Here is a 26,898-nt window from a genome sequence, read left to right on the forward strand (position 1 = left end):
TGCTTGGGTTTCTTTTTTAGTAAAATGAGGATATTACTAGTTTAGGTATTAAATGAAGTCATGCACAGTGTTCGCACAGTGCCTGGAAATGCTAGACATCTAATAATATTAGCGTTTGCTATCTTACTTGATCTGAAAGACTGCACACCTCACCCTTCTTTGATTCATAATCACCAAAGAGATATCCGCCTACCAGCTGCCGGGTCCTCTGTTACCAAGAAGGTGGAAACCTAGGTAACGAACATGAGTTTTGGAATCACTGATGATCTGTTATAAAGCAATAATTTGGCACCCTAAATCCAACCTCAACCTCTTTAATATCTAAACAACATCAAATGAAATGCAAATTAGAGATAGCCTCAGTTCTGAGATATACCCATATACCTACAACCCCCTTGGCTGCAAGCAGGTTTTAGTTAAAGACACCCAAGAGCATTTTGAAGTTGGGTAGACCAGTATTTCTAAACTTTCTTTTTTTGTTGTTTCAAGTTTTTTATTTAAATTCTAGTTAGTTAGGGGCGCCTGGGTAGCGCAGTCGGTTAAGCGTCTGACTTCAGCCAGGTCACGATCTCGCAGTCCGTGAGTTCGAGCCCCGCGTCGGGCTCTGGGCTGATGGCTCGGAGCCTGGAGCCTGTTTCCGATTCTGTGTCTCCCTCTCTCTCTGCCCCTCCCCCGTTCATGCTGTGTCTCTTTCTGTCCCAAAAATAAATAAAAAACGTTGAAAAAAAATTTTTAAAAAATAAATAAATTCTAGTTAGTTAACATACAGTATGATATTAGTTTCAGGAGTAGAATTTAATGATTCATCACTCACATACAACACCCAGTGTTTATCACAAGTGCCCTCTTAATACCCATCCCCCATTTAGACCATCCCCCCACCCAACACCCCTCTACACACCTCCCCCCCCCGCTCAGCAACCCTCAGTTTGTTCTCTATAGTTAAGATTTTGTCTGTTCTATGGTTTGCCACTCTCCCTCTCTTTATCCCCCCTATGTTCATCTGTCTTGTTTCTCAAATTCCACGTAAGAGTAAAATCATATGGTATTTTTTCTTTCTCAGCTGACTTATTTTGCTTAGCATAATACACTCTAGTTCCATCCACATCATTGTAAATGGCAAGGTTTCATTCTTTTTTATGGTTGAGTAATATTCCATCACATATATATACACATATATATGTATATATACATGCATATATTTACATACATACACATATACATATGTGTATGTATATACATGTGTGTGTGTGCATGTGTGTGTGTGTGTATATATATATATATATATATATATATATATCACATCTCCTTTATCCATTCATCAGTTGATGGACATTTGGGTTCTTTCCATAATTTGGGTATTTGTTGATACTGCTGCTATAAACATTCAGATTCCAAAGCAATCTACACATTGAATGCAATTCTTACCAAAATATCACCGGCATTTTTCACAGAGCTAGAACAAACAATCCTAAAATTTGTATGGAACCACAAAAGATCCCAAATAGCCAAAGCAATCTTGAAAAAAAAAAAAAAAAAGCAAAGCAGAGGCATCAATCACAATCCCAGACTTTAAGCTATATTACAAAGCTGTAATCATCAAGACAGTATGGTGCTAGCACAAAAACAAACACATGGATCAATGGAACAGAATAGAAAACACAGAAATGGACCCACAACTATATGGAGAACAATTTGTTTTTTTGACATGGACATTATAATTGTATGAGATTTTGGCTACTGGTTTGTTATTTGTTCACAATGTGGAAACAATCCAATAATCTAGAATAGAATTTTCTAAAATGTTTACATGGAATATTAACCCTGTGAGAGTTTCTGTGAATAAAAAGTTTTCCTCAAATTTTATTTAAAAATAAAACCCTTCTTGGGGATCCTGGATGGCTCAGTGGGTTAAGTGTGTAACTCTTGATTTCGGCTCAGGTCATGATCTCACTGTCTTTTGATGGAGACTTGTCTTGGCCATGTACTGAGTGTGAAGTCTGCTTGGGATTCTCTCTCTCTCTCCCTCTGCCTCTCTCCCCTGTTTGTTCTCTCTTTCTCTCTCTCTCTCTCAAAATAAACAAACAAACTTTAAAATAAAATAAAATAAACCCCTTCTTTCAGGGAACATTTATTAACAACCTCAGAATTAGTATTAGAGCAATAAAATGTAATTTGGAATAATATTTTCTAGAGGGCAGAAGTACATATTGATTAGACAGAATTTATTTGTATTTCTATAGAATATTGTTGTCATTGCTCTCATTCTCCAACTTGCAGAGTTGTAAAATAACCTTGTCAAAGACAAGGAGGACATCTATGTAGAATCAGATACACCCAGAGTGTCCACTAAATAGATAACAATGAGTTATCTATTGCCAGGGTAGGCAGAATAATGCCCCCCCCCACCCACCCACCATGTCCAAGCCCTAATTCCAGAACACGTGACTATGTCATGTCACGCGGAAAAGGAGCATTAAGATTGCAGATGGAATTGTTTGCTAATCAGATGGTTTTAGGTTAAGGAAATTGTCCTGAGTTATTCAGGTGAGACTGATATAACTACAAGGTCCTTTACAGTGGAAAAAAAGGAAGCAAAGGAGTGGGTCAAATGCCAGAGATTTGAAGATACTGCCCTGCTGACTTTGAAGTTGGAGGAACGGTCCACTAGCCAAGAAATGCAGGTGGCCACCAAAAGCTGGGAAAGGCAAGGAAATAGATTCTCCCCTAGGTCCTCCAGAGGCAATGTAGTCCTGCAGACCCTCGGATTTTGGCTCAGTAAGACCCATTTCAGACTTCGGGCTTCCCTAAGTATAAGATGATAAATTTGTGCTGTTTTCATAGACTAGGTTTGTGGTAATTTGTTACAATGGTAAGAGAAAATCAAGGGGGACATCTAGTAATCTCTGTACATTTCTAAGCCTTTTACTAAGTTTCCTAATAAGAGGAGGTTCCATACTTTATAATAAAAATCTTATAAAAAATAAAGCCCCTAAATGCTTCCTTCAATGCTTACCCTCTATTATATATACATAATGGTGCATGATGATATAGACAAGATGCTTAAAATATATATCAAATAGGAAAATGACGAGCACAGTAAAAAGAAGATATTCAAATTATTTGGATTATATTATGAAGAATCTGGAAGTTCCTTTGGCTCTTAATAGAAGTGGAAGTTTATTACTTTTGTTTAGAATCAGTAAAGACCAGTCATACTTACTACAAAAACCTACCTAACAGCATCCTGGAAGGGGCTGAGCCAGGCCTGGTGTTTCATGCTTTATGCCTACACTGGGTACCCCCGTAGTCCTACTCTGAATTCAGTATCCTCTGCCTACTATCTGATGGGGTTTCTGCAGTAGTGTAAATCACTACATTTCAGGAGCAGATTTTTGGAGTTTTTCACCAAAGGGGATTTAACTGGGTGTGAAATTTCAAGAGCTCGTTTTGCAAATAGAGGAGAAGTCATTTGCATAAGGTCTTTCTTCCAGCTGGCTTTGCAGAGAGGACTTGTAGCAAGGTGATCCATACATTTGTAGTGGAATGTGCCCCTACCAATTCCATTCTCCACCACTGGGGAGTTTACTGGGAAATAAATGGTTGTTCCGGATACAAACAACCTCAAAGATAATGACCCAGAATCCAAATGACTAAATTCAAAGGAAATCCTCTCAGTGCCTGCTCCATTTCCATTCCCTGCTCTCGGAGGAGGCACTGATCAGCTGCAGAAGAAGGCCAAAGAAAAAATGCTTTAAAATGTAAAACAGAGAGGGCTGGTAGTGGTGGTGGGGATTTTGGTACGTGCGTGCTAGTGAGAGTGGGGTGGGGTGAGGGAGTTACTGGATAGGTCTGCCTGCAAAGAGCAGCGGCTAAAGCAATACCATGCCGAAAATGAATTTTGTGAGCACAGCCTTAGACTTGCAGGGATATGTGGAAACAGAGCAGCTAGGCTCAAAAGGGAGCAAAGATTCCCTAATTTGCCACCCCCAGTTTATCTCCGAGGTTGCCAATTTGTGGGATTTCGTAATATCCTTATGGCTCCAGAGAGCCTTTGATGTTAGCTGCTAGTAGTATTCATTTATTCACCAACTCTGAGAGCCCATCAGGCCAATCAGGTAGATAGATAGACACCAGGGGATGCTTATTTTTTTTATTAAAAAAACATTTTTTTAATGTTTTATTTATTTTTGAGATAGAGACAGAGCGCAAGCAGAGAAGAGGCAGAGAGATAGAGGGAGACACAGAATCTGAAGCAAGCTCCAGGCTCTGAGCTGTCAGCACAGAGCCCAACACAGGGCTTGAGAACCCTGAGATCATGACCTGAGCACTTAACCAACTGAACCACCCAGGCGCCCCCAGGGGATGCTTATTTACCTGAGGTGAGAGGCAGAAGTGGATGTGCTTCCTGCAATCAACTGAACCACAGATCTTCTTAGGGAGAGAATGGTGGTCAGAGACCCGCCAATTTTTACCTGCCAATGTCAGGTGCTGATCTGGGACCGGGCTGCGTGAGATTGGAGAACCCGTGGACAGACAGTACAGGACAGATATTGAGAAGGCGAGAGACCCCCCTTTGTTCTCTCCAGGGCAGTTGGTCCCAGACCAGTTTGGAGAAAAAGAGAAAGATGCATTAGTGTGAACTGCACTGTTGGTGGGGTAATAATTTTGAATTTGACTAGATAAGAGTAAGTTTGTGAAAGTGGCTGGCTTAGTTTTCTGCCATTGTAACAAATGGGGACTTGGAATCGCAAGACTCATGTGACGTTATAAAACAAACTATGTTTTTAAACTTCTGAGTTAGGTGGACAGTTATAATGGGGAAACACCATCCTGGTTTCAACAGGATAGAGAAAGTAATCCAAGAGAGAAGTCAGGAGGAAAAATTATCCCAAGCAAATGAATGGAATTGAAGCCAACATAAAGACGTTAATGTGTAGAAAAAGTGACTCAGAGGAAGGGGTGAGTGAGTCTTCTGAAAAAAGTAGCAGCAGCAATTGACTCTATCCTCAAACCCACCGACTACTGACTGTTTTGCTGATCTCTTTGGGAATTAATAATAAAGGAGCCAAAGAAATCTGGAACACATCACTGGTGATTTTGAAGTCCGGGCTACAAATTGAAGCATTTGGAGAATTTGGATGAGAAAAAAGGCATTGGGGGAAGTGAACCATTGGCCACAGAAATGGTTTTAAAGTGTTTTAGACCACAGCTTTTCATGCCAGAACATCTGAGCCTTGGCAAGGGATGAAGTGCAGCCCACGAAAAAAAGGAAAACTGTGTTTGACAGGAGAATTCCTAACCTGTTACAATGAGATTTAATCCGAAATGTGAACGAACAAGAGAGAAAAAGAGAAAGCATAGACAAAGCTCTAAAGGTTTGGTGATTAACTGACAGGACATTGGAGGAACCATAGCAAAGTGGTTATTCCGACAAGTGAATACCACGGAAGAGAATCAATGAGTGAATTTATGGTCCTGCCTTACAATCCTAGAGAGAGGGTGCAAACTAATAGAACTTGACATTTAGCACAAGGTGGTCAATGCCATTTCATGAACATCATTGTGAAGAGATAACAGGAATGGGGCTTCCGACTGTAACACGTGCCATGGAGTGTGATAACTCTACTGCTTTGGATGGTGCGGTCATGCTGGAAAGCAACGTGGCAGCTTTCCGTGAGCAGAATCTTACACAGGTCTATACAGATTTATTGTAGCTGTTTTGGTAATGATAGGGAATTGGAGGTGATCAGGGTGTGGAGGAAAGCAAATGACTAAAATGTGGTAAAAGAATACCAAGGAGCATTCTGCAGCAGTTAGATCAGAGGGGAAATAGACATAGCAACCTGTAGAGAACTAAAAAAGATAGTATTGAATGAAAAACAGCAAGAAACAGGATGAGGTACATAACAATGTCAACTATATATTAAAAAACACATGTGCATGGAAAAATAGTACACATTTTGAACTTAATTTACGAACATCATATTTCAAAATTTAATTAGAACACTTGTGCATTTACAAACACATGCATCCACATTCATTTAATATATGAATTAAAAATTCGTAGGGTAATTGCCTATGTGGCATGGTTGGGAGATGGTGACTTAAAAAAAAAAAAACTTGAACAGGGGTACCTGGGGATTCTCTCTCTCCTTCTTTCCACCCCTCGCCCACTCATGCTATCTCTCTCTCTCTCTATCTCTCTCTCTCTCAAAATAAATAGACTAACATGATAATATGTCATGAAGTAATGACAAGAAGAGAAGGGAATAGCAGGGAAATGGAGAGAAAGACACAGAGAGAAATCTAATAAAGCAAAGCAATCGCATGTCTGCAGAGCAAGGACTGAACGACACTTGCAGAGAATCCACGTATATGTTTTCGTTCGTGACCAAATCCTGTCTGATGTTTTATCAATAACCTGAATAAAGATACTGTGAAGGGAAGAATACTCATCAACTTTCCAGGACACAAATCTGGGATAGGTTGCTACTTGAGCTGGTTAATGGAAATCAGGGATAACATCTTGGGAGTAGCCAGAGAAACAGTGGCACCCAAGCTTAGTGCTACTGTCTTCCTCTGATGGCCATATGTACGATACTCTTGTTGGAGAGAAAGAATCTGGTGGCAGGATGCCACACTCCTAGGGCAAACAGAGCTGCATCTGGTCTTTGGGCCATTATTGATTCAGTGTTTGCCTACTGAGAGATGCTCAGAAAGAGGCCCCCGTGGGATCTGTGATACCCTGACACCCCTAATTTTTGCTTCTTCTGGGAAAGACAAAGAATTAGCATGATGTTATTATTAGCTCTTTTTCTAAAGCAATATTATTAATAAGCAGCATTTATTAAACTCTTACTGTAGGTCTGGTGTTACAAATTCCTTGCATCCATTATTTTTAGTCCTCTATGACCCTATGAAGTAGGTACTATTATTAGCCATATAGGTGAAGAAACTGACGATAAGTAAAGAAACTTGTCCAAGGTCACACAATAGACCAAAATTCATACCCAAACTGTCTAACTCCAAAGTCTATTCTTTTAACCATCACACTGTAAGTGTTCGAGAGACAGGCTGCATTTCGCACCAAGGAGAGAGAGGTCCTTTTGGCTTAAAAACTCCGTTTGCTTGCTTTTTGTATCTTGAAAGGAGAAAGAGAAACCTGCTCCCAGTGTTCCAAATTAGACAGGTGGGTAGTCATTGGATGGCACCATGCTACACAAGGCACACTTTCTTTTGCAGTCTGCCTCAGGTCACTGAGGAAGCAGTGTTGGGCCATTGGAGGAATGAAGAACTCTGCTTTCAGGCAAAAGGCAGGAAGCCACGTGAGCAATTGCTGGGGATGGGCTTGGCGCTACATGTGACGGGTAATAAAGTCCATGTAAAACCTTATGGTTTTCCTCTTAGTACCCTAAAATTTCCATTTCATTATAATCCAGAGTCAAGTATGATCTTTCCCAGAGAGGGGACACTCTTAATTTTGCCATAAAGCACTGCTTCTTCAGCAGCCTAATTTTTAAAAGCTATGCCACATTTCTTCACTGCGTCAGGCAATTTCAAACCTTCAGTATCTTTTTCTCTGCCTGGTCTCTCTCTTCCCTATTCTTCTCTTCTTTACTGTATTTGGTTTAGTTGTATATTTATCTTACATCCCCACTACATTTCGAGTTTATTGAGAAAAATTTTTTTTTTATTTTTCTCACCTTCTCCACCCATTATTTGCCAATCTAGGAGAATATTTTGCATATAGCATTTCACAATGAATATTTGGTGAGTTGGTGTATGTAGGCATGTAGCTATTAATTAGCTGTGGTTACGGATTTGTTTTTTACTAAAAATACCTAGGGAAAAGTCATTGCCTCTGGTTATCAGCTGGTATAATTTTGTAACTCTTTGTGACCTTATTTTCCACTCTCTGGAAAATGTAACTGAAGAGGTCTGTTGTGTAACCCTGGAAAAGAGTCTTCCTCTCCCTGTGACTTAGCCACTGCTCAGAATATCTTACTTGCCCTTTTCCTTCTCTTTTCCCATCCTTTCCCTCTTTTCTTCATTTACCATATGCTCCCTGTGTTTATCTTTTCAAAGAAATAGAGGTTTTTCATAAAATGAATAAGATGTAATCATTAACTTCAGAAGAGGTAGGCTATCAATAACTTTAGTAAGATACAGGCTTTTATATGAATTTATTGGATACATTTTTTTTTCAACCCAATGACTTAGTTTGGGTTTGATTGATTTTTACTGGCACAGAGATGTAATGTGGCCGTCTTTTACTTAGGGCAGGGGTTGGGTAGGGTGGAGCTAAGTGCGGTTGGGGAGCCAACTTTGGCTTCTGAGTTTGGTTTGGTGCCAGTTGGTGGAAACTTGAGAGTTTCTAGTTCTTTTCAATATGATTACATAGTGAGGAGAAAAATGTCCAAACTAGGCAGCTGAAAAATAATTTCCCTCAAACCGTGTAATAAAAACTCAAGAAGCATTTTGACTTTATTTGGCTGTGATAAAGCAGGAAAAATAAGGGATATTTAAAGATTTGTAATGCACCAACAGGAGCCAACTGTAATTTAGATGGTGCTTATAAATGGTATGTATTTTTTTTCTGTACAGAGTGGTATGAACTAACCTACTTTGCCTTACAACAATGTTAGTGCTTCACGTGGTATGGTAGACAATGACACCTATTAATCAACTTCTCAACACTTCTGTAGACTAAGCCAGGATATTCTTTAAACTGTCAGCAATAAATGAATGGCAACCTCTCCCTATTTACAAAGCTCCACTATCTGTGACATTTATCCAAAGATTCTTTACTTCTCCATCTCCATCTTCCAGAAATGTATTTCTGTCTTCCTTGCACTCCTGGCCATACATATTACAGATAGTCATATTTCTGGAAGGTAATTAAGGCTGGACGGCCTCATGGAACATTCTCATTATCGCAGCCTCATTCCTACCCTGCATATGCTCAATGTTCTCACGGGTCATTGCAAAATGTTGATTGCTTTTCGGTGTGATCTGATGAATATGTCCACCTAGGAAACATGACACCTAGTGTTTTATTGCATTAACTTTTTATTCTGGGAGTCTTACCTAGGGTGACGAGATTAGCCACGAAAAAAAACTGCATTAATGGTATATTTTTGTCTCCAATATATCTAGAATGCTGTGCAAATCTCTGCAAATTTCTCTGAAGCTTTTGGTATGTTTTCTGAGGTGTATGCTCCTCAAGCAGATTCCACATGGTTCAACTCTGATCTCCTCTTCTCCCAGGTGCATCACTGGATTACATTTTCTAGCCCACTCCCAGTTAAGTGTGGCCATATCTGAGGTCTGGTCAACAGAATCTGGGTGAAAGGAACATGACCGCTTCTAGCCTGGCCTCTGAAACCTCTGGAGTGATCCTTTAAGCCAGTGTTCTCAACTGGAGAGGGTGTGATTTTTGCCTCCCCTCTCCACCTCCAGAATTTTTGAAAACATTTCGGTTGTTACAATTGGGGGAGAATTCTATTGGCATGTAGTGGGTGGGGCCAGAAATACTGCTAAATATCTTACAGTGCACAAAACAACAAAGAATCATCCAGCCCAATATGTCAAAAATGCTGAGGTTAGCAAGCCCTGTTTTAACCTTTTTCTTACTCTGCCTCCTGCCTAGATGCAGAAGATCCACAAGAGGATTCAGAGAACCTAAAAGTTGTTCAAGCTTCTAGGTAGGACACTAGCCTTCACTGAACGATTGGTTGCCTTGTGACTTGAGAAAGGAATAAAGCTTTTACGATGTGGTCACAGAGATTTGAAGTCTGTAAAACCATTAGAAATTTTTTGACCAAGATAAGCTAAAATTTTGGGCAAGTTATTTAATCTCTCCTTGACTTAATTTCCCTGACTCTTAAATAAAAATAATAATCATACCTACCTCATTAGGCTTTTGTGTAGACTGAATGAGTTTGTATTTGAAAATACTTAGAGGAATGTCTATCTAATTGGTTAGCCATTATATCCATGAAAACCTATCTGTCTTTTAACCCATTCCTACAAAGGACTCCTCAAAGCCGAAGTGGGAGACTAAAGGTGGAGACTTCTCTAGGTTGTAAGCCCTCTGTAGGTAGCACTGCTCAATAGAACTTCCTGCAATGATGGAAATGTTCTATGTGTGGTCTAGTATGGTAGTCGTTAGCCACCCATTGCTACTGGAGACTTAAAGTATGGCTAGTATGAGAGACTGAAGTTTAGATTTTATTTTATTTTAATTAATTCAAATTTAAATAAGTTTTGTGCCAGTTGCTACTGTATTGGACAATGCAGTTCTAGAATACAAGTTCCATGAGACCAGGGAATTGTTCTGACTTGTCCTTTGTATCCTCAGTGCTCAGGTTGTTCCTGGGACATAGTAACTGCTCAATTAATATACAGTGAATGAATTTTAGCCCATGAAGAAGAATGTTTTTTAGGGGATACCTGTTTCCACAAAATGTAATAAAAGCAAATTATTACCTGGATAAACCATTAATTTATTCCTCCTCATCCTCACTGAAGAGCTCTTTATCTCAGATATGTGTTACATCACTGCTATTCTGGATCCCTAGAGTCCCTCACAAGAGTATCTGTATAGAGAAATAAACTATTTTTACCTTGACTTTATTGCTGCCCCAGGTGCAAGGTACATCTTCCAATGGGCCAGTCCTGAGGTAGATGCCACTGACCTACTTTCTTCCCCTCCTGTACCTTCCGAGAGAATAGAGGAAGCACCTCTTAACATTAACACAAGAGAAACAGAGAAGATGGCAACTGCTTCCCGGTGTGAGCCTTCCTGATCTAGGCTAAGCAGGATCTCTGAAGCTAGCTAGCCTTATTCAACACCAGTCGAAATCAAGATGATGGTCATTTGTCTACAATTGTCTGTAGGGAGGGCAGGAATGAAAACAATGGCAATGTGGCACCCCGAAGACTGGGGTCCACAGGCCTAATGTGCTGCCAAGGTCGAGACCTGCTGATGCAGACCCTCGTTTATAAATATTAATAGATAGCATGGAATCATGCAGCATTTGAAGAAAACAACAACATGGGCGACATCAAAGATAGGAGAGCCAAACATTGAGAAAACATAAAATTTTAGAAAAATGTAAGATCTTAAAAAATATATTCAGTTCCATTTAAGAATTTTGAGAGGCCATAACATCTATGAAATATGAAAGAAGAGAAAAACATTTGCATATAGCATCTAGGAGTGTTTTACATATTTCTCCCCACACTTTTTCTACCTCAGAATTTTTCAACCTTATTACTGACATTTTAGGTCATGTAATTTTTGTACATTGTAAGATTTTAGAAGTATCCCTGACCTCTACTCACTAGATGCCAGTAGGAAGGCCCTGTCCCAGTTGACAACTAGAAGTGTCTCCAGATATCCTCAAATGGCACTCACCCTGCCTCTGCTTCACAAGAATCTATTCTAAGAAAAAGGAAATAGCATTTAAAAAAAGAGAATCCCAAAGAGAAGGGCCAATCATCCATTTCACCCGGAAATCTTGCTTTGGATGAGCTTGCCAGCCCAAATTTTGGAGATGCTGGTTTTGTTTTAAGTTGTGTTCCTAGGTTATGTGGTTTTAATATAGACCTAAAGACTCTTCCTAATAGTGATAATAAGAATAAATGTTTAGTGGTTGTCAAGGACTGAATTTTCTCATTTTGCCTGGATTAAAACAGCAACCAGCAAATAAATTGGATATTATTATTGGCATCTCACATAGGGGGAAACAGGCAAAGAGCTGTTAAGAAGCATGGCTAAGATCAAGCAACTAGTAAGTGATAGAACTCCAGTGAAAGACCAGGAGATCTGACGGAAGTTTGTGCATCGTTCACTGCATTCCCTTTCCAAAAGATTAATTTTAACGTAAAGACTGTCTAACCCTGGAACCTGAGGGTTGAAGTGAGATTGAGATAGTTGGTTCTCTCTTTACCCCTCCAACCACATCAGTACCCCATTGCCTAACCTACTCATGCCTTGGGCAGTCCTTTATATGAATGTACAGAAATGTGTGTAGGGAGTCTAGAGCAGCACCCATCTTTACACAACCATTGGACCATTTTTCCTTTGATAAGAGTATCCAGATCCAGATCATCAGAAGCCTATTGAGTAAAGGAAACCAACGGGAAGAGGATGGCTTATAGTCACTACACATTACCAAAGTGCCATGCGGCCAAGGAGCTTCCATTTCTGAGCTTTGGCGTCTTCATCTGCACTTTAGAGATCAATAGGCTAAACCCTGCAGAGTTATGATGTGTATAAAGCCTCAAGCAGAGTGTCTGGTACATGGTAGGTGTTCAATTCAATGGTAGTTACTCTAGTAGCTGAAAGGACATTCCTTGTGAATTTACCTCTGAAATTGGGCTCATGGTTCTCTGTACTCCTACTTTGAACCCTGTCTTTAGGGGCGCCTGGGTGGCGCAGTCGGTTAAGCGTCCGACTTCAGCCAGGTCACGATCTCGCGGTCCGTGAGTTCGAGCCCCGCGTTGGGCTCTGGGCTGATGGCTCGGAGCCTGGAGCCTGTTTCCGATTCTGTGTCTCCCTCTCTCTCTGCCCCTCCCCTGTTCACGCTCTGTCTCTCTCTGTCCCAAAAAAATAAATAAAAAACGTTGAACCCTGTCTTTAGCTTGTATTTTTTTTTTTTTTTTATTTGCTGTTTGTTCCTGGCTTTCTCATCTGGCCTATATTCTACGAATCTAGCTTAGTCACTTGCCTCATGCTCAACCCACCTCTGGGGCCTTTGTGTTTCGGGTCTTCCTGTTCCCGTGTGACCTCTGGACTCAGCTTGCCCTACATTTTTAGTTTTTGTTTGGTCCCAGGCTCCCCAAACCCGTCTAAGGCTGCCCCAGAGCTGGAGCAAGTAGAATTCAAAGGAGCAGGAAAGAGAAGGTACGAAGTGAAGAAAACTAGCTACAGAATTAGAGAGTCACAAAACGGAAGCAGAAAAACCACTAATGCAGAAACAACAAAAATGGAACAATTTTGGTGTGAAGGGAAGCCAAAGGTCTTTTCCTTCTGCCATCTATGTGGTTTCTGCTCTTAGGGATGATGCCTTACCGAGACCTCCATGGGTCGGAGAACTTGCACTGAATGAGGAATCAGAAGGAATCCTTTGAAGCACATTGAGTTGCTGCTACCCAAGAGCAAACTGCTTGCCTCCTGAGGGCAGGAGCCTACAAAGCTTCGGGGACATGTGTTTGTAACGCAAATGCCGGCTTTTTGTTGGTTTGAAAGCTGCCAGGAACAAATTCTTCTCTCCTTTTGTACGAGGCTTCTTGCCAATACTTGCCAAGCAATTTCAGTTCTTAAAAACAAAAACAAAAAACCGCCTGTTTCAGGTTGGCCTTGCAATCTTCAGCCACCACCTGCAGGACCAGCTTCCTCCTTGAAGCTGACGGTTTTGAAACCCAAGGTGAGGAATGTCCCCTGTGATGGAGCATTTGGTACAAAGAAGTCAGGACGCAGTGCATTAAAACGGTCGACTAGAATAGAGGAAACTTTAGACCCAGGATTAACAGATGAGAAGTGATCAACATACTGCCGGCCCACAAGACTGGGTGCAGACCATTTATTTTATTTATCTGAAACAAAACCTAATCTGTTTAATTTGTGATACATTTTCACTGGAATGAGAAGAAAACACTTTAGGTTTTATTGGTGCTTATAAAGCAGATTGCCCCCTCAGGTCCAAAAGCACAAGGAAATAGGGCTCCTCAGCCCTCTCTGTTCCCATCATGCCTGTGAGAGAAGGAAATCCTGAGGAGAGAGGGAGAAGGGAATCAGGGGAAAAGAGTGAGGGCAATAAACACATAAGCATAAGTGTCTGCTTGTTGAGCATGATCTTTCACATCCTACCTGGAATGAGTCACAAGAGAGTTCCTGGCAACACTTGAGAGAAACCTTTATGTTTCAACTTTGGTGGGTTCAGTGTGCTAGAACTCCTGGTACAGCTGACTCTCAGAGGAAGAAGCACACAGAATTCGCTTGCCCTGGACTTGACCCTTCACCTGTCTAATGCCCATCCTGTTCACAGTTGTGACCTCCCCAGACGTCTGGCTACCTTTGACTCCTATTTTCCAGCTGAGCTCTTATTTTTAGCATTAGTCTTGACCAGCCCTGTTACCACATCCAACTTCACCTACTCATAAATGCTCTTTCCTCTGGCTCTGGAAGTCTCCTTGTGTTAAGAGAAGCAGGAGTTGAGGATTAAGGATTGGTGAGTAAACGAAGCAAGGAAACACTCCTAACTTTATTCATGCAACAAATATTTATGATCTACCCTGTGCCAAGAGCTAGGACTTCTGTGATACATTGGGTAGTCACCAGCTAAACTTTAAGGATCTTGTTCTTACATGTGCTTGGGTTCCATGTGTTACCACATGCAGGTAACATCTACTGATGTTACATGATCTATGCCAAGCACTGTGCAGAGACCTTTGTCCTACAAAATACCCACAGAAGCACGATAAGGAGTAAACTTGTCAGTTCTGTTTTGTTTTGTTTTTTTTAATTTTTTTTTTCAACGTTTTTTATTTATTTTTGGGACAGAGAGAGACAGAGCATGAACGGGGGAGGGGCAGAGAGAGAGGGAGACACAGAATCGGAAACAGGCTCCAGGCTCTGAGCCATCAGCCCAGAGCCTGACGCGGGGCTCGAACTCACGGACCGCGAGATCGTGACCTGGCTGAAGTCGGACGCTTAACCGACTGCGCCACCCAGGCGCCCCGTCAGTTCTGTTTTGTAAGCTGAACTTCCAGATGCTGAGTATATTGTCTAGGCTCATAAAGCCAGTAATGGGTGAAGCTAGGATTTTACCCAAGCTCTAACTCCTATTCCACTGCCCTTCATTTCTGTGCTGCACTCTGCTGGCTTGGAATCATAGATCCTTGCACACTGTCACAATTAAATGTTTGTAGAATTAGACTATTTGTTCAAGGAAGTCCTGCAGGGTTAACCCTGTGAGTGAGGAGAAGGTGGTGACATAGGTGATGATATGTGATCGATTGTACATAACTTTAACTGGTTTGGGGATTTACTGTGGGAGATGACTAATTACCTTCTTTTTAGTTCCCTTCCAAAGATTGCATAACTCTGGGGTATGATGAAGGTTCACGTTCAGTGCTGAACATCGTAAGGAGAATTATTTTATGTCTTCCCCCCACCCCCCCAACCCCCAACCTGGAGATAATAAGCATCCTAAGAGAAGGTGAATTTGAAGAGTGTTTAGGATGCTTTGATGGCAGCACCATTCGAATCCCAGGGATGTCCCTAAGACTGTTAGATGGGTGTTTCACTTGAAGCCAGCCAGACTCCTCTGAGACCTTATGTTTGGTGAGGCATCTATCTCAGATCATAGCATATCCCCTGGCAATTACTCAGCATTTCTGAGAAACTCTCCACCCATCTGAGTTTGCTTGTTTGGTGGAATTGCCAACAAAACAACATCACCATCCCTGGTCCGGCATGTTTTTCCTAGCAAGGTGGAGTCAGTTCCCACTGATGTCACACAGGGGTTTTAGAGGACTGTGATTATAGTTATCCACATTGTACTAGGCACTATGACAGGGAACTTACCTTCCGCATGTGGGGGAATTCTCTACTGTCAAGGGAAAGACACATCACAGTAAAGCAAAGACCTGAATGATTGGTTTCAAAGACACAGCCATTATATTGTCCAGGTCTGCAAAAATGAGCATGATCTCTTCTGGGACAGTGCCCTTGTAATTCAGCTATTGTCTACACTCCAAAGCCCTAGAAGTTTTGTTTGGGTTTGTGGCTCAGCGGTGACACAGTTGCGATCAATCCCTAGGCAGACACAACTCTGTCTGGTTGGCAGGGTAAAGCCCATCTTCACTGGGAAATATGGGCTAGTTCTAACACTGTTGGAACCAGTAAACCTCCGTAAGAGAAGGAAAATGTTAATTTCAGACCTCTCAGTTGCTTTCTTTCTTAAGCAAACCCAAGGGTAGAAAAAGAGAGGCACCTAGTGATTAGTAACCATTTGTGTTGAGTCTACTTTTTTTTCATCTCTCTCTTTTTTTTTTTTTTCTATCCATAAAGAAGTAGGTAGCTACATCAGATGAAGTCCAGGGGGTAAAAGGATTAAAAATTCTCCAAGGAAATACATTCTAAGTCTGACAATCTTTTAAATAATCTATCCAAGGAATTTTATATCTTACCAGTGAATTTGCTCTTTCAAAGTTTGGTATAATAACAACTGATATTTACATAGTGCTTATTTGGGGCCAGGGACTAGTCTAAGTGCTTTTAAAAAATTATATATTAAATCCTCGAATTCTCATAGCAACTCTATTAAGTAGGTCCTATATTTACTCCTATTTTAAAAATGAGGCAACTAAGGCACAGAGAGAATCAGTAACTCACCTAAGTTTTCACAGTGAGTAAAGGCATAATCAGGAGTTGAATTCAAACAGTCTAGCTTCGAGGCTTAAGATACTTCACTTTCATCAGAAAAAAGAGAGAATTTAAAGGCAGATAAAGAAGGATCAGTCATTTTTGCCCAATGGTTTAGGTGACCACACTTCATGTCTCAGTGACAAAAATGAATCTAGTGTTCCAACCAGCACTAATACTCTGTGGCTCTGGAATCCACTTCTCCTTCCCTTTATTCTTACCATGGTCTCCTCACCTGACAGTCTGCTCCATATGCCTGCTGGTGTCTATGGGCTGATTATATTTGAAATGATGCTGAGGAGTGTGGCATAGGTCCAGTCATAAGAAAGCCACTCCATCAGAGTGGAGCCCTCAGCTGGGGTTTCTAGATGGGTTGGAACAAGTCACTTTCTTTTTAGATCTGTAAGGGGAACCCACACATGGACTCTGGTTAAGCAGTATGTCATTTTCCACAACTCAGCTCGTGATTGCCAAATTTCTATGCAAAGGTGACATTGTATGAAAAATCAGATGCTCTTTTGTCTGATTAAAGTTAAGCGTAAAAATCTTATGGATCCATAAGAATAGAATAACAGTGGTACCTGGGTGGCTGAGTTGGATAAGCGTCTGACTCTTGGTTTCAGTTCAGGTCATGATCTCACAGTTTGTGAGATTGAGCCTCGAGTCAGACTCTGCACTGACAGGTTGGAGCCTGCTTGGGATTCTCTTTCTCCCTCTTTCTCTGCCCCTCCCCCACTCAAGTTCTCTCTCTCTCTCTCTCTCTCTCTCTCTCTCTTTCCAAATAAATAAGTGAACTTTATTTATTTTTTTTAATTTTTTTTTTTAACGTTTATTTTTGAGACAGAGAGAGACAGAGCGTGAACAGGGGAGGGGCAGAGAGAGAGGGAGACACAGAATCTGAAACAGGCTCCAGGCTCTGAGCAGTCAGCACAGAGCCCGACGCGGGGCTCGAACTCACGGATCGTGAGATCATGACCTGAGCCGAAGTCAGACGCTTAACCGACCGAGCCACCCAGGCGCCCCTAAATAAGTAAACTTTAAAAAAAGAATAGAATAACAAACTTCAGGAAAATTTTCGATCTGAGATTACGGACTAATAACGGAGTTGAGCAACTCAACTAGATGATAGTGCTGCAGAGTGAAGAGAATAGACTATAACAGGAAGAGATACTAGCTAGCTGAGCTCATCCAGGTTGCAAAACAAATCTTTGTCATTAACTTGTTTATTTTCTGTTTCACTTTATGACTCTTTTTCTTACTATTTTAATAGTTTTTGTTTTGTATTCATTATTTAACATTTTGCATCATTGATTCATGGTGATTGTCTCTAGTTCTAAGATCTTTGGGTCTAAGACCTTGAACCAACATTAGGACCCCCTGGGCCAATCATCTTGTTTTGTGAGTGAAAGGGCTGAGACCAAATCAGTTAAGGGACTTTTCAAGTGTAGTGAGATGATGGGAGATGCCTGAGAGCTCTCGTGGTGGTTGGAGCTCAACTTCCTCCAACCAAAATTGGTGTTGGGGCAGAGACAGAGGAGAGCAGCAGCTATTTGATCCTGGCTTTATCCCTTCTCCAGACCCTGTGGTAAGTTTCCCTGTTATGAATACCAGGAGCCATACTGATGACTTTAGAAGTACAAGGGTGAGACAGGGTGGTATATGGTCTATTCATTGCAGAGTGACTACCTCCAGATGTTTTCTGCCTCCTCATGGTTTTCAGTTCTTCACTTCAGGTCATTTTTTACCTAGTGCTTTTTGCCATTGAGATACCTACACTATATCTTCCTCAAGGGCAAGAGATGGGGTAGAGGCTTACAATAAAACCTTCACAGGCTTGTTCACAGGCACAACAGATTTTTACTCTTTTCCTTATCATTTTGGTTAAGGGCAGCTAGTTTTTACTCAGAAACAGTTAAAGGATCTAAATGGCATCTATAATTGCATATATTCTGTAATTTTCTTGTTCTTACCATAGGACACAGCCACCATGTGTGCATGTGCGTGCACATTTGTTTACTTGTATTTATATGACTGAATCTAGGATATCAGTTTCTGAATCTAGGAAGGAAATAGGGTGAGATTGATTTTTAGGCCTCAGAGTTTGAACTAGAGTTGGATTGAGTTAAATGCTTATTGCAACAGTTGAATTTACTGGTAAGCAACAGTCTACATGTAGTTGTAGTCATTTGTGTTTCTACTTTATACAAACCTTTCTGATGCAGTGTGTAACTAGGTATTAATTCCTTAACTTTATATTTAATAGAAAGTTAACTTTTCAGGAAACATTTAATTTATGTTCTTGGTTCATGAATTCAGGGAAGTACTATGGGTCAAACATAATCATAACTATGGTATTCCCATTTGCTGGGTGACAGCTGCTAAGGAAACACAGTGAAAAAAGAATAGGGTCTGTTTATCTGTGGCAAATGTTATACGACCCTTAGAAGCTGGGTTGAATTTTCCTGTTTCCAAGTAGTGAAAACAGAGCCTCTAAGAGTTCCTTTAACCTGACTATGATCATGTGGCATGCCAAAGGAGGAACCTGCAGACTATTCTAGGTACCAATGTGTTCTCCTTACCTAGTTTACTTCCCTTCTATTTGCCAAACTCAACTTGATCTCAACTTCATTGGCTTAGATTATTTCCCCAGATAAATAACCCCAAAGTAGACTCTGAATTGTACTTGCCTCAGCATATTTGAGTGCACTATTCTATGAACTCCTACATCTAAGGTCATCAAAGAATAAGGAAAAAAAACACCCCCAAACATGCCAATGAGTTGGCAAAGTCCAGGAAATACAGCCTTGTTATGAAGGGAAATCTCATTGATACTTCTAAGGGAAAGGAATGTTTTATTGTTCTAATTTCAACACAGTCAGTGAAGAGGATGTTGGCTGGCTGCCAGGTATAGAAACAAAACCTGTAATGAAAGAAAAATTCAACATCGGAAATACAACCACATCTATCTTGACACACATTTAAATTTTGTAAAACACTCTTACAAAGTAACCTGGTAAGTTTAAATATGACATTCATATCCACCTAGTGCTCAATATGTCTGGAATTGGGATGCCTTTTAGCTCCACCAACCAGAGAAAAAAGGACATTCCTAACTTTATCCCAGCCAAATGATTTGTGGTCTAAGCCAAGAGGAAACCCAGATAGGAAAGCTGAGCCCAGCCCTCATAGGCTACATGCTGCCTGCAAAAGCTGACTTTGCTTCGAAAGAAATTCCAAACAGCCAAGAGCAAAACTTGACAAAGTCCATAGGGTTATTGCAGGAACTTTAATTTAGACCTGCCTTAGTGGGTACACCCACTAATACACCCAGATCAAAAAAATTTTTAATAATTTATGTCATGCAGAATATAGTCTCTGACTACAGTGGAATAAAATTAGAAATCAATAAATTCTGGAAATTCTGGAAATTCATAAATACGTGAAAATTAAAAAACATACTCCTAATTAACCAAAGGATCAAAAACTAGCAAATCTGACTCAAGAGGAAACAAAATCTGAATAAATCTATAACAAGTAAAGAGATTGAGTCAGTAATTAAAAGCTTTCCAGTGAAGAAAAGCTCAGGATCAGATGGCTTCACAGGTGAGCCTACCAATTATTCAAAGAAAAATTAACACCAATCCTTCTCAAACTCTTTCAAAAAATAGAAGAGGAAGGACTTCTATTATCCTGATTCAAAAACCAGACAAAGACATTACATAAAAAAGAAAACCACAGGGGCGCCTGGGTGGCGCAGTCGGTTAAGCGTCCGACTTCAGCCAGGTCACCATCTCGCGGTCGGTCCGTGAGTTCGAGCCCCGCGTCAGGCTCTGGGCTGATGGCTCAGAGCCTGGAGCCTGTTTCCGATTCTGTGTCTCCCTCTCTCTGCCCCTCCCCCGTTCGTGCTCTGTCTCTCTCTGTCCCAAAAATAAATAAACATTGAAAAAAAAAAAAAAAAGAAAACCACAGAACAATATCCCTCATGACTATAGATGCAAAAATTCTAAGCAAAATTTTAGCAATACGAATCCAACAATAATAGAAATAATAAAAGAAATAATAGAAAAAGAAATAATATAATATATTATAACCAGGTTGTGTTTATCCCATGAATGTAATATTAGAATTAATATTAATTAATTAATCTATATTAATATTTAGAAATCAATGTATTAACCATATTAACAAATTAAAAAAAGAAAAACAAACCATGCTGTAACAATTGGATACCTTTATGCAAAACAAACAGAAAATGAAGTTTGATTCATATCTTGTACCATATAAAAAATTAACTGAAGATGGATCATAGACCCAAATGTAAAACCAAGGCTATAGAACTTCTCAATAAAACATAGAAGAAAATCTTTGCTACCTTAGATTGGGTAAAATTTTCTTTTATCCAACACCAAAACCATAACCCATGGAGGATTAAAAAAACATAAATTGGCATTAATAAAAATTAAGCGTTTTGTTCTGTGTAAAACACTGCTCAGAGAATGAAAGTTCAAGCCACACATTTGGATAAAATATTTGCAAAGCACGTATCTGAAAAAAACAACAATAACAATAAACTTGCGTTTGGAATACATAAAGAATTCTCAAGCTAAGAATATGAAAGCTGACTACCCAATTTTTGGGTAGGGTGCCTGGGTGGCTCAGTCAGTTGAGCCTCTGGCTCTTGATTTCAGCTCAGGTCATGATCCCAGTGTCTTGGGATTGAGCCCCATGTCAGGCTCTGCACTGAGCATGGAGCCTGCTTTAGATTTTTTTTCCCCTCTGCCTCTGTGCCCCATTTGTGATCCCTCTCTCTCTAAAATAAACATGAAAAATTTAAATAAAATAAAATAAAATAACATAAAAATAAAAAGTGGGAAAAATACTTGAATAAACCCTTCACTTCACCAAAGAATATAGGTGACAAGTAAGTAACTGGCAAGATTAAGTTGACATTTTTACTCATTAGGAGAATGTAAATAAAATCATAATGAGATAATACTACATACCTAATAGAGTGGCTAAAGTTAAAAAGACTGACTATATCAAGGATTGATGAAGGTATAGAATGTAAAAGTGACACAGCTCTTTGGAAGAGTTTGGCAGTTTCTTAAAAAGTTAAACATATCTGTACTTTATGATCTAGCCATTTGTCTCTTAGGTATTTACATTAGAGAAACAATGTCCGCACATAGATTTGTACCCACATACTTGAGTAGGTATACTTGTAGTAGCCCAAACGTAGAAACAATCCAAATGTCTATCCACAGGGGAATAGAGAAATCATGGTACCTCCATACAATGGAATGCTACTTACTCCGTAATACAAAGGAATGAACTACTGATACAAGCAGCAACATGGATAGACATCAAAATAATCATTCTGAGTGAAAGAAGACACAAAAAAGAGCTCCTAGTGTATGATTCTATTTATATAAAATTCTAGAAAATGCAAACTAAACTGTAGTGCAGAAAGCAAATCAGTAGTTTGGTGGTAACAGGAAGTGGAAGGGAGTGTGAAGGACTGGGAAGGAGAGACTACCAAGGACCACAAGGAAACTTTTTGGGGTGATGCATATGTTCACTTTCTTGATTTTGATGGTTGTCTTAGGGGTGTATATTATATATATTCTCAAAATTTATCAAATTGCCTATTTTAAATGTGTGTAGTTTATTATATGTCCATTATACCTCAGAAACAGATTTTTTTTTAAATAAAAGAGAATTATGACTGTAGATTGAAATTTTAAAAAGGAATTCAGTGATCAAAAACATGAAAGTTTTTGTATTATGGCTAAACGTCCTTATTCCTCCCAGTATTAAGTAGTAATAAACAAGTATACTTAGTGAAAGCTTCCCACGAAGTAGGTATAATTTTAAGTACTTCACATATATTCACTTGTTTAATACTCACAACTATTCCTGTAAGCTATAGAACACATTATAACATTCTATAGTTGGGAAAACTGAGGCAGTGTTAGCCTTAATCAAAGGCTCACTGCCAAAACTAGCCAAGCCAGGATTTAAATCCAGACTATCTGGTCCTAGTATGTTTACTCTTGACCACTACACTGTGTGACCTCTCAAACAAAATTCTCAAATGGTTGTGAACTGAGCTAACTAGCTAGAAGTAGAACTATTAGGACAAGAGGGGAGACCTCCAGGGACCCAAGGGGAAGGTCTGCATGAGGTCCGGAAAGAGGGGCCCAAGACATCCAGATCTGGCTGTGTGCCTGTCCTGAGAGGGTCCACCTGGCTCTGTGCATGATATACCACCAAAGGGTTTAGCCAAGACCTTGACTCCTCCCTCATTTGTGCAGGTTGACTGTTTCTGTCCCAGGCCAACCTTGATAATCCAAGTCCCTCACCAGCTTTCACAAGAAATTCAATCACACTGAGAAAATCCAGAATTTTTTTTGTTTTGTTTTCAGGAAGATCTGGGGATTCGTGGGAAAGAGTGACACCTCCCGACACATAGCATTTCTTCAGTTCCTCACATCACACAACTACCCAACTTCTAAGCCTCTCCTTCCTTCCCTAGCCAGTCTCCTGTCCTTCCTCATCTCTGTTCTGCAACGCTTGGTCCCAGCTTTCCGTTTATTTTACTTCTCCACTTAAAACTTAATCCATGGCTCTTACCCTCCTCCCAAGCCTACCAAAGTCATTCTCATGTTAGTTGCTAAGAAGATAGCATCGTACCTGTATCCTGATAAGAACTCTTGGCCAACTTCCCGAGGCTGACGTGACTATGTGCTGCTGCTGTGACCATATCTAAAAGAAATGCATGGAGCACAGGCAAGGACCTCCTCCCAGATAAAACCTCAGCTCTTGGGTACTGCAGCAAAGGCCCAAGCTCAATGCAACCCTCAGGAATCTCACTGAGATTTTCTTAGACTGATACTGAATATCTCCTGGTGGCTAGTGGGCTTCAGTTTGTATGGTTCTGTTAAAGAGGAGATAAAAAGGCTTGGATAGTCCTCCCTTCTCCATCAGCTTTGGATGGCTGCCCTACTTGGGCTTACAAAACAGTCTGCAATGTGAAGGCAGCATTGAAAGAGGAGGCATTTATAACTCTGAATCTCAGGCCTCCAAGGGTGGGAAAAACAGAATGAGGAGGATCTCAGCCACTCCACCAATTTGGACTGCCCTGCCACCCCCCCTCTCCGTGATTGCATGTGGGAGAGTAAGGGGTGGAGAGGGAGGAAGAGAAAGCAGATGGGGCCCCTCTCCAACAGTATGTGCAGAGTGAGGTGTGGGAGCAGAATAAACACTGTGAAAGGAAGTGAAATCCCCGATGGGACAGTCATGCTATGCCTCTTCTTTGCTGTGTCGCCCCCTCACTCCAGCGATGACTAAGCTGATTCATTCAGGGCACATCCATTTTCAAATGGAGAGGAACAGTTAGGGCTTGGGAAAGAAGGAGAGAGGCACAGGCTGCAAGGTCCTGTCCTGTAAGAGCAGAGATGTGTGTGCAGGGCAGACGGACCTGTAGACATGTCTTTTGATTAGCGATCACAATGTTTTACAAAGGCCTGAACTAGTTGCCAATGTGCTATAACGGGGTGGGGGCTATTTTATATGAAAAGTCAGAATTTGGAGCACCCGGGTGGCTCAGCTAGTTGAGCAACTGACTCTTGATTTCAGCTCAGGTTATGATTTCATGGGTCGTGAGTTCAAGTCCCATGTCAGGCTCCATGCTGACAGTGCAGAGCCTGCTTGGGATTCTCGCTCTCTCTCTCTCTCTCTATGCCCCTCCCCTGCTTGCGCACGCACTCTCTGTCTCAAAATAAATAAACAAACATTAAAAAAAAATCTGAATTCATGAACATCAGCTCATCTGGGCAACCTCACCATATCACTTTAACAGCTTCCTAGCAGGTCTCCCTGCTTACAGTCTGTTTTAAACCCAGCAGCCGGAGGGATCCTTTTATAGTGTGAATCAAATCATGTCATTCCATTGATCAAATCTGCCCATGATGTCCCATCTCGCTCAGAGTAAAAACCAGAACCCCCGAAATGCTCTGTAAGACCCTGCAGGGTGTGGCACCCCATTTCCTTTGTTCTCTCCTCTTCCTCTTTCTCCTCCTCCTCTCCCCACAGAGTACACAGATTCAAGTCCTGACTCTATTTTCTGTGTGTCTTTGGGCAAATAATGTAACTGGTCTGTGTCTCAGTTCCTCATCTGTAAATGAAGCTAATGATCATAGCTTGCTCACAGGAGTGTTGTGAGGACAAAATAAGTTAATATTTAAAAAGCCCTCACAGCAGCCTGACACATAATAAGAACTGTTGCTCCTCTGCTCTAGCCGTGCTGGCTTCCTCGATTTTCCTCAAATGAGCCCCGTTTGTTCCTGCCCGAGTGCCTTTGCAAATGCTGCTTTCTCTGCATGGCCCTGCTTCCACAGGTACCCATGGGATTTGCCCCTTCACCAGCTTCAAGCCTTACTTACCAGTATTTGAGAGGAATCAAATTTTAACAAAAAATGGACCAAAAATAGAAGGGGGAGGGGGGAGCCAGTTCAGAGGAAATGAAATGAATATTGATTGAATTTAGGAAAGAAATGGAAGAAAAAGACAATTATCTCAAAATGAGGATTCAATTGCAAGATGGCTAAAGGAGAAGAGATTCAAATAAAAATTTAACAAGGAGCATTGGAGAAAGACTGAGAACTCAAAAAGGCAATTAAAACATGTGATAATTTTTTTCTAGAAACTCATGAGGACACCTAAAGTTAAACTAGATATGGATCAGCACTGTCTGGTTTAGGATTTACTAAACTGTCATTCTAGATATTCTGTCTGAGCATCCAAGGCCAGCTTGTCACTACCCCTGGCTATCGAAAACTTTTTGCCGTAACTTCCACTCTGCTTCTTCTGCTAATCCAGGCTGAACTGTCTTGTCCGACCCTGTAGCCACCCAGGAAGCAGAGGGCCCTCACTCCATGTGCCCATGTCTGGGCCTTGCATCACAAAGCTCCCCAGAATCTCCAAGTGGCAAATTATGCCACATGCCCAGCTACCCTATCCCCCCTCCATCCTTCTCCTTCCTCTCTAGTCTCTGGGATCAGGGTTAGGGTTAAGGTTAGTTCCTGTTGACCCTTTCTCTTCTCTGGAGAATCAGTTTCCATTTCTATGTGGCATGCCAGCAGCAAAGACTTTCATTCATTCGTCAACAATATTTATGTTGAGCAATAAGGACTTAGTATTGCCTTTATTTCCAGAGAAATCTGAACAATTGTTTGGTTTTCTTTTCTTATTTCCAAAGAACTCTGAACCATTTTAAATGGAGACCTCAGTGTGAGTGCCTTAAATAAACATGACCTATTCAGAGACAGTAGAGGATGGGAGAGGGGCACTGTCCATATTCCTGCTTTTGTCCCAGGCAAGGGAGGGGAGGCTACAGAAAAGGGTCTCTTCTAGGCAGTTTGAAGATTGCTTGTAGCAATCCTGCCCTTGACGATGCCTCTTCTGGGCTCTCTGGCAGTGTGGGGCTCTGGAAGGAAGCCTTGTCTGAACTATAAGAGAAAAAGAGAAGTTTTCTCCCACTCCTGGCATGAGTCCCTCTGCACATTATCTGAAAGAAGCGAGGTTGACCTCTGGGAGAGCCAAGTGCACTAAAGTGCACTCGGACACATATGAGCTGTTAGAAGGGTGCCAATGAGTGCCATAGGATTGAAAACTTTTCAAAATACTAACAGCTCAGGGTGGGAAAGGGGAACAAAAATAGAAGGAAAAAAAAATCTCAATACATGTGTGAAGATTTTGTCTGATGTCCTTTGAAAGAGAGCTGGAGTTGGAGTGGAGACCCTAGTCCCTGGCCTTTCCCCCAAGAGACTTCTTTTAGGGGAAGAAGGCAGATTTTGGGATCTCAGATGTTGACTAATTGTTTTTTTTTTTCTTTTCAGGAAGCTTGTCTGCTGGAGTCCTCATCTAACTGCTCTCTGCCCCTTGGAGTGAGATCATTGTTTTGCTAACAAGTTTTGGGGTGGAAAAGAGTCCTGTGGATTTGTTCCAGAATATTGTCCGTTTAACTGAGGCTCACTCATTGGTTAGTGTTTATCTTCCACCTGAAACAAAACCAACTTCCCCATTCTGCTCACCCCTCTTTTCTCCTTTCCTTTTTAGGAGAAACAGGGTTCTATGGCCACACTGGGGAGGAAGTAACTGGCCCAGTGTTCTCACCTCAGCAGGACAGCACGGAATGACCCAGAATGACCCCGTTCGGGATGGTCCTTGGCATCGCCCTCTGTCTCTGACCTGTGGCAGAGGAAAGAAGGAGCAAGAAACACGGTGTCAGAGAGAAGGATAAATTAAGAGGCCAAACATAAAGAACATGAAGAACACTCATGATTGTTTTGTTATTAGAATTTGGGTTTACATATGTGTATGTATCTCGGAAGGATATTGTAAGGAATAAAATCATTTTATATGTATAAAGTGCTGAGAATGGTACCTGGCAATCTGTG

The 26,898-nt window shown here is 40.9% G+C and overlaps 2 long non-coding RNA genes across 4 annotated transcripts; one reads left to right on the top strand and one right to left on the bottom strand.

Moving 5' to 3' along the window:
- Positions 1-653: 653 nt before the first annotated feature.
- On the bottom strand, positions 654-13,330 carry LOC115523996. The gene is made up of 3 exons (XR_003971901.1): positions 13,082-13,330; positions 10,629-10,722; positions 654-693 (listed from the first exon to the last, which is right to left on the bottom strand). It is a non-coding gene; the product is annotated as an uncharacterized LOC115523996 (long non-coding RNA).
- Positions 13,331-17,891: 4,561 nt separating this feature from the next.
- Positions 17,892-26,865, top strand: LOC115523997. 3 transcript variants are annotated; one of them, XR_003971903.1, is made up of 3 exons: positions 17,892-18,023; positions 26,338-26,480; positions 26,558-26,865. It is a non-coding gene; the product is annotated as an uncharacterized LOC115523997 (long non-coding RNA). The 3 variants fall into 3 exon arrangements; XR_003971902.1 differs by having other exon boundaries at positions 26,338-26,865; XR_003971904.1 differs by lacking the exon at positions 17,892-18,023 and adding an exon at positions 24,193-24,837 and having other exon boundaries at positions 26,338-26,865.
- Positions 26,866-26,898: the final 33 nt, after the last annotated feature.

The sequence above is a fragment of the Lynx canadensis genome, chromosome C2 (assembly GCF_007474595.2).
Source record: "Lynx canadensis isolate LIC74 chromosome C2, mLynCan4.pri.v2, whole genome shotgun sequence".
Lineage (NCBI taxonomy): Eukaryota > Metazoa > Chordata > Mammalia > Carnivora > Felidae > Lynx > Lynx canadensis.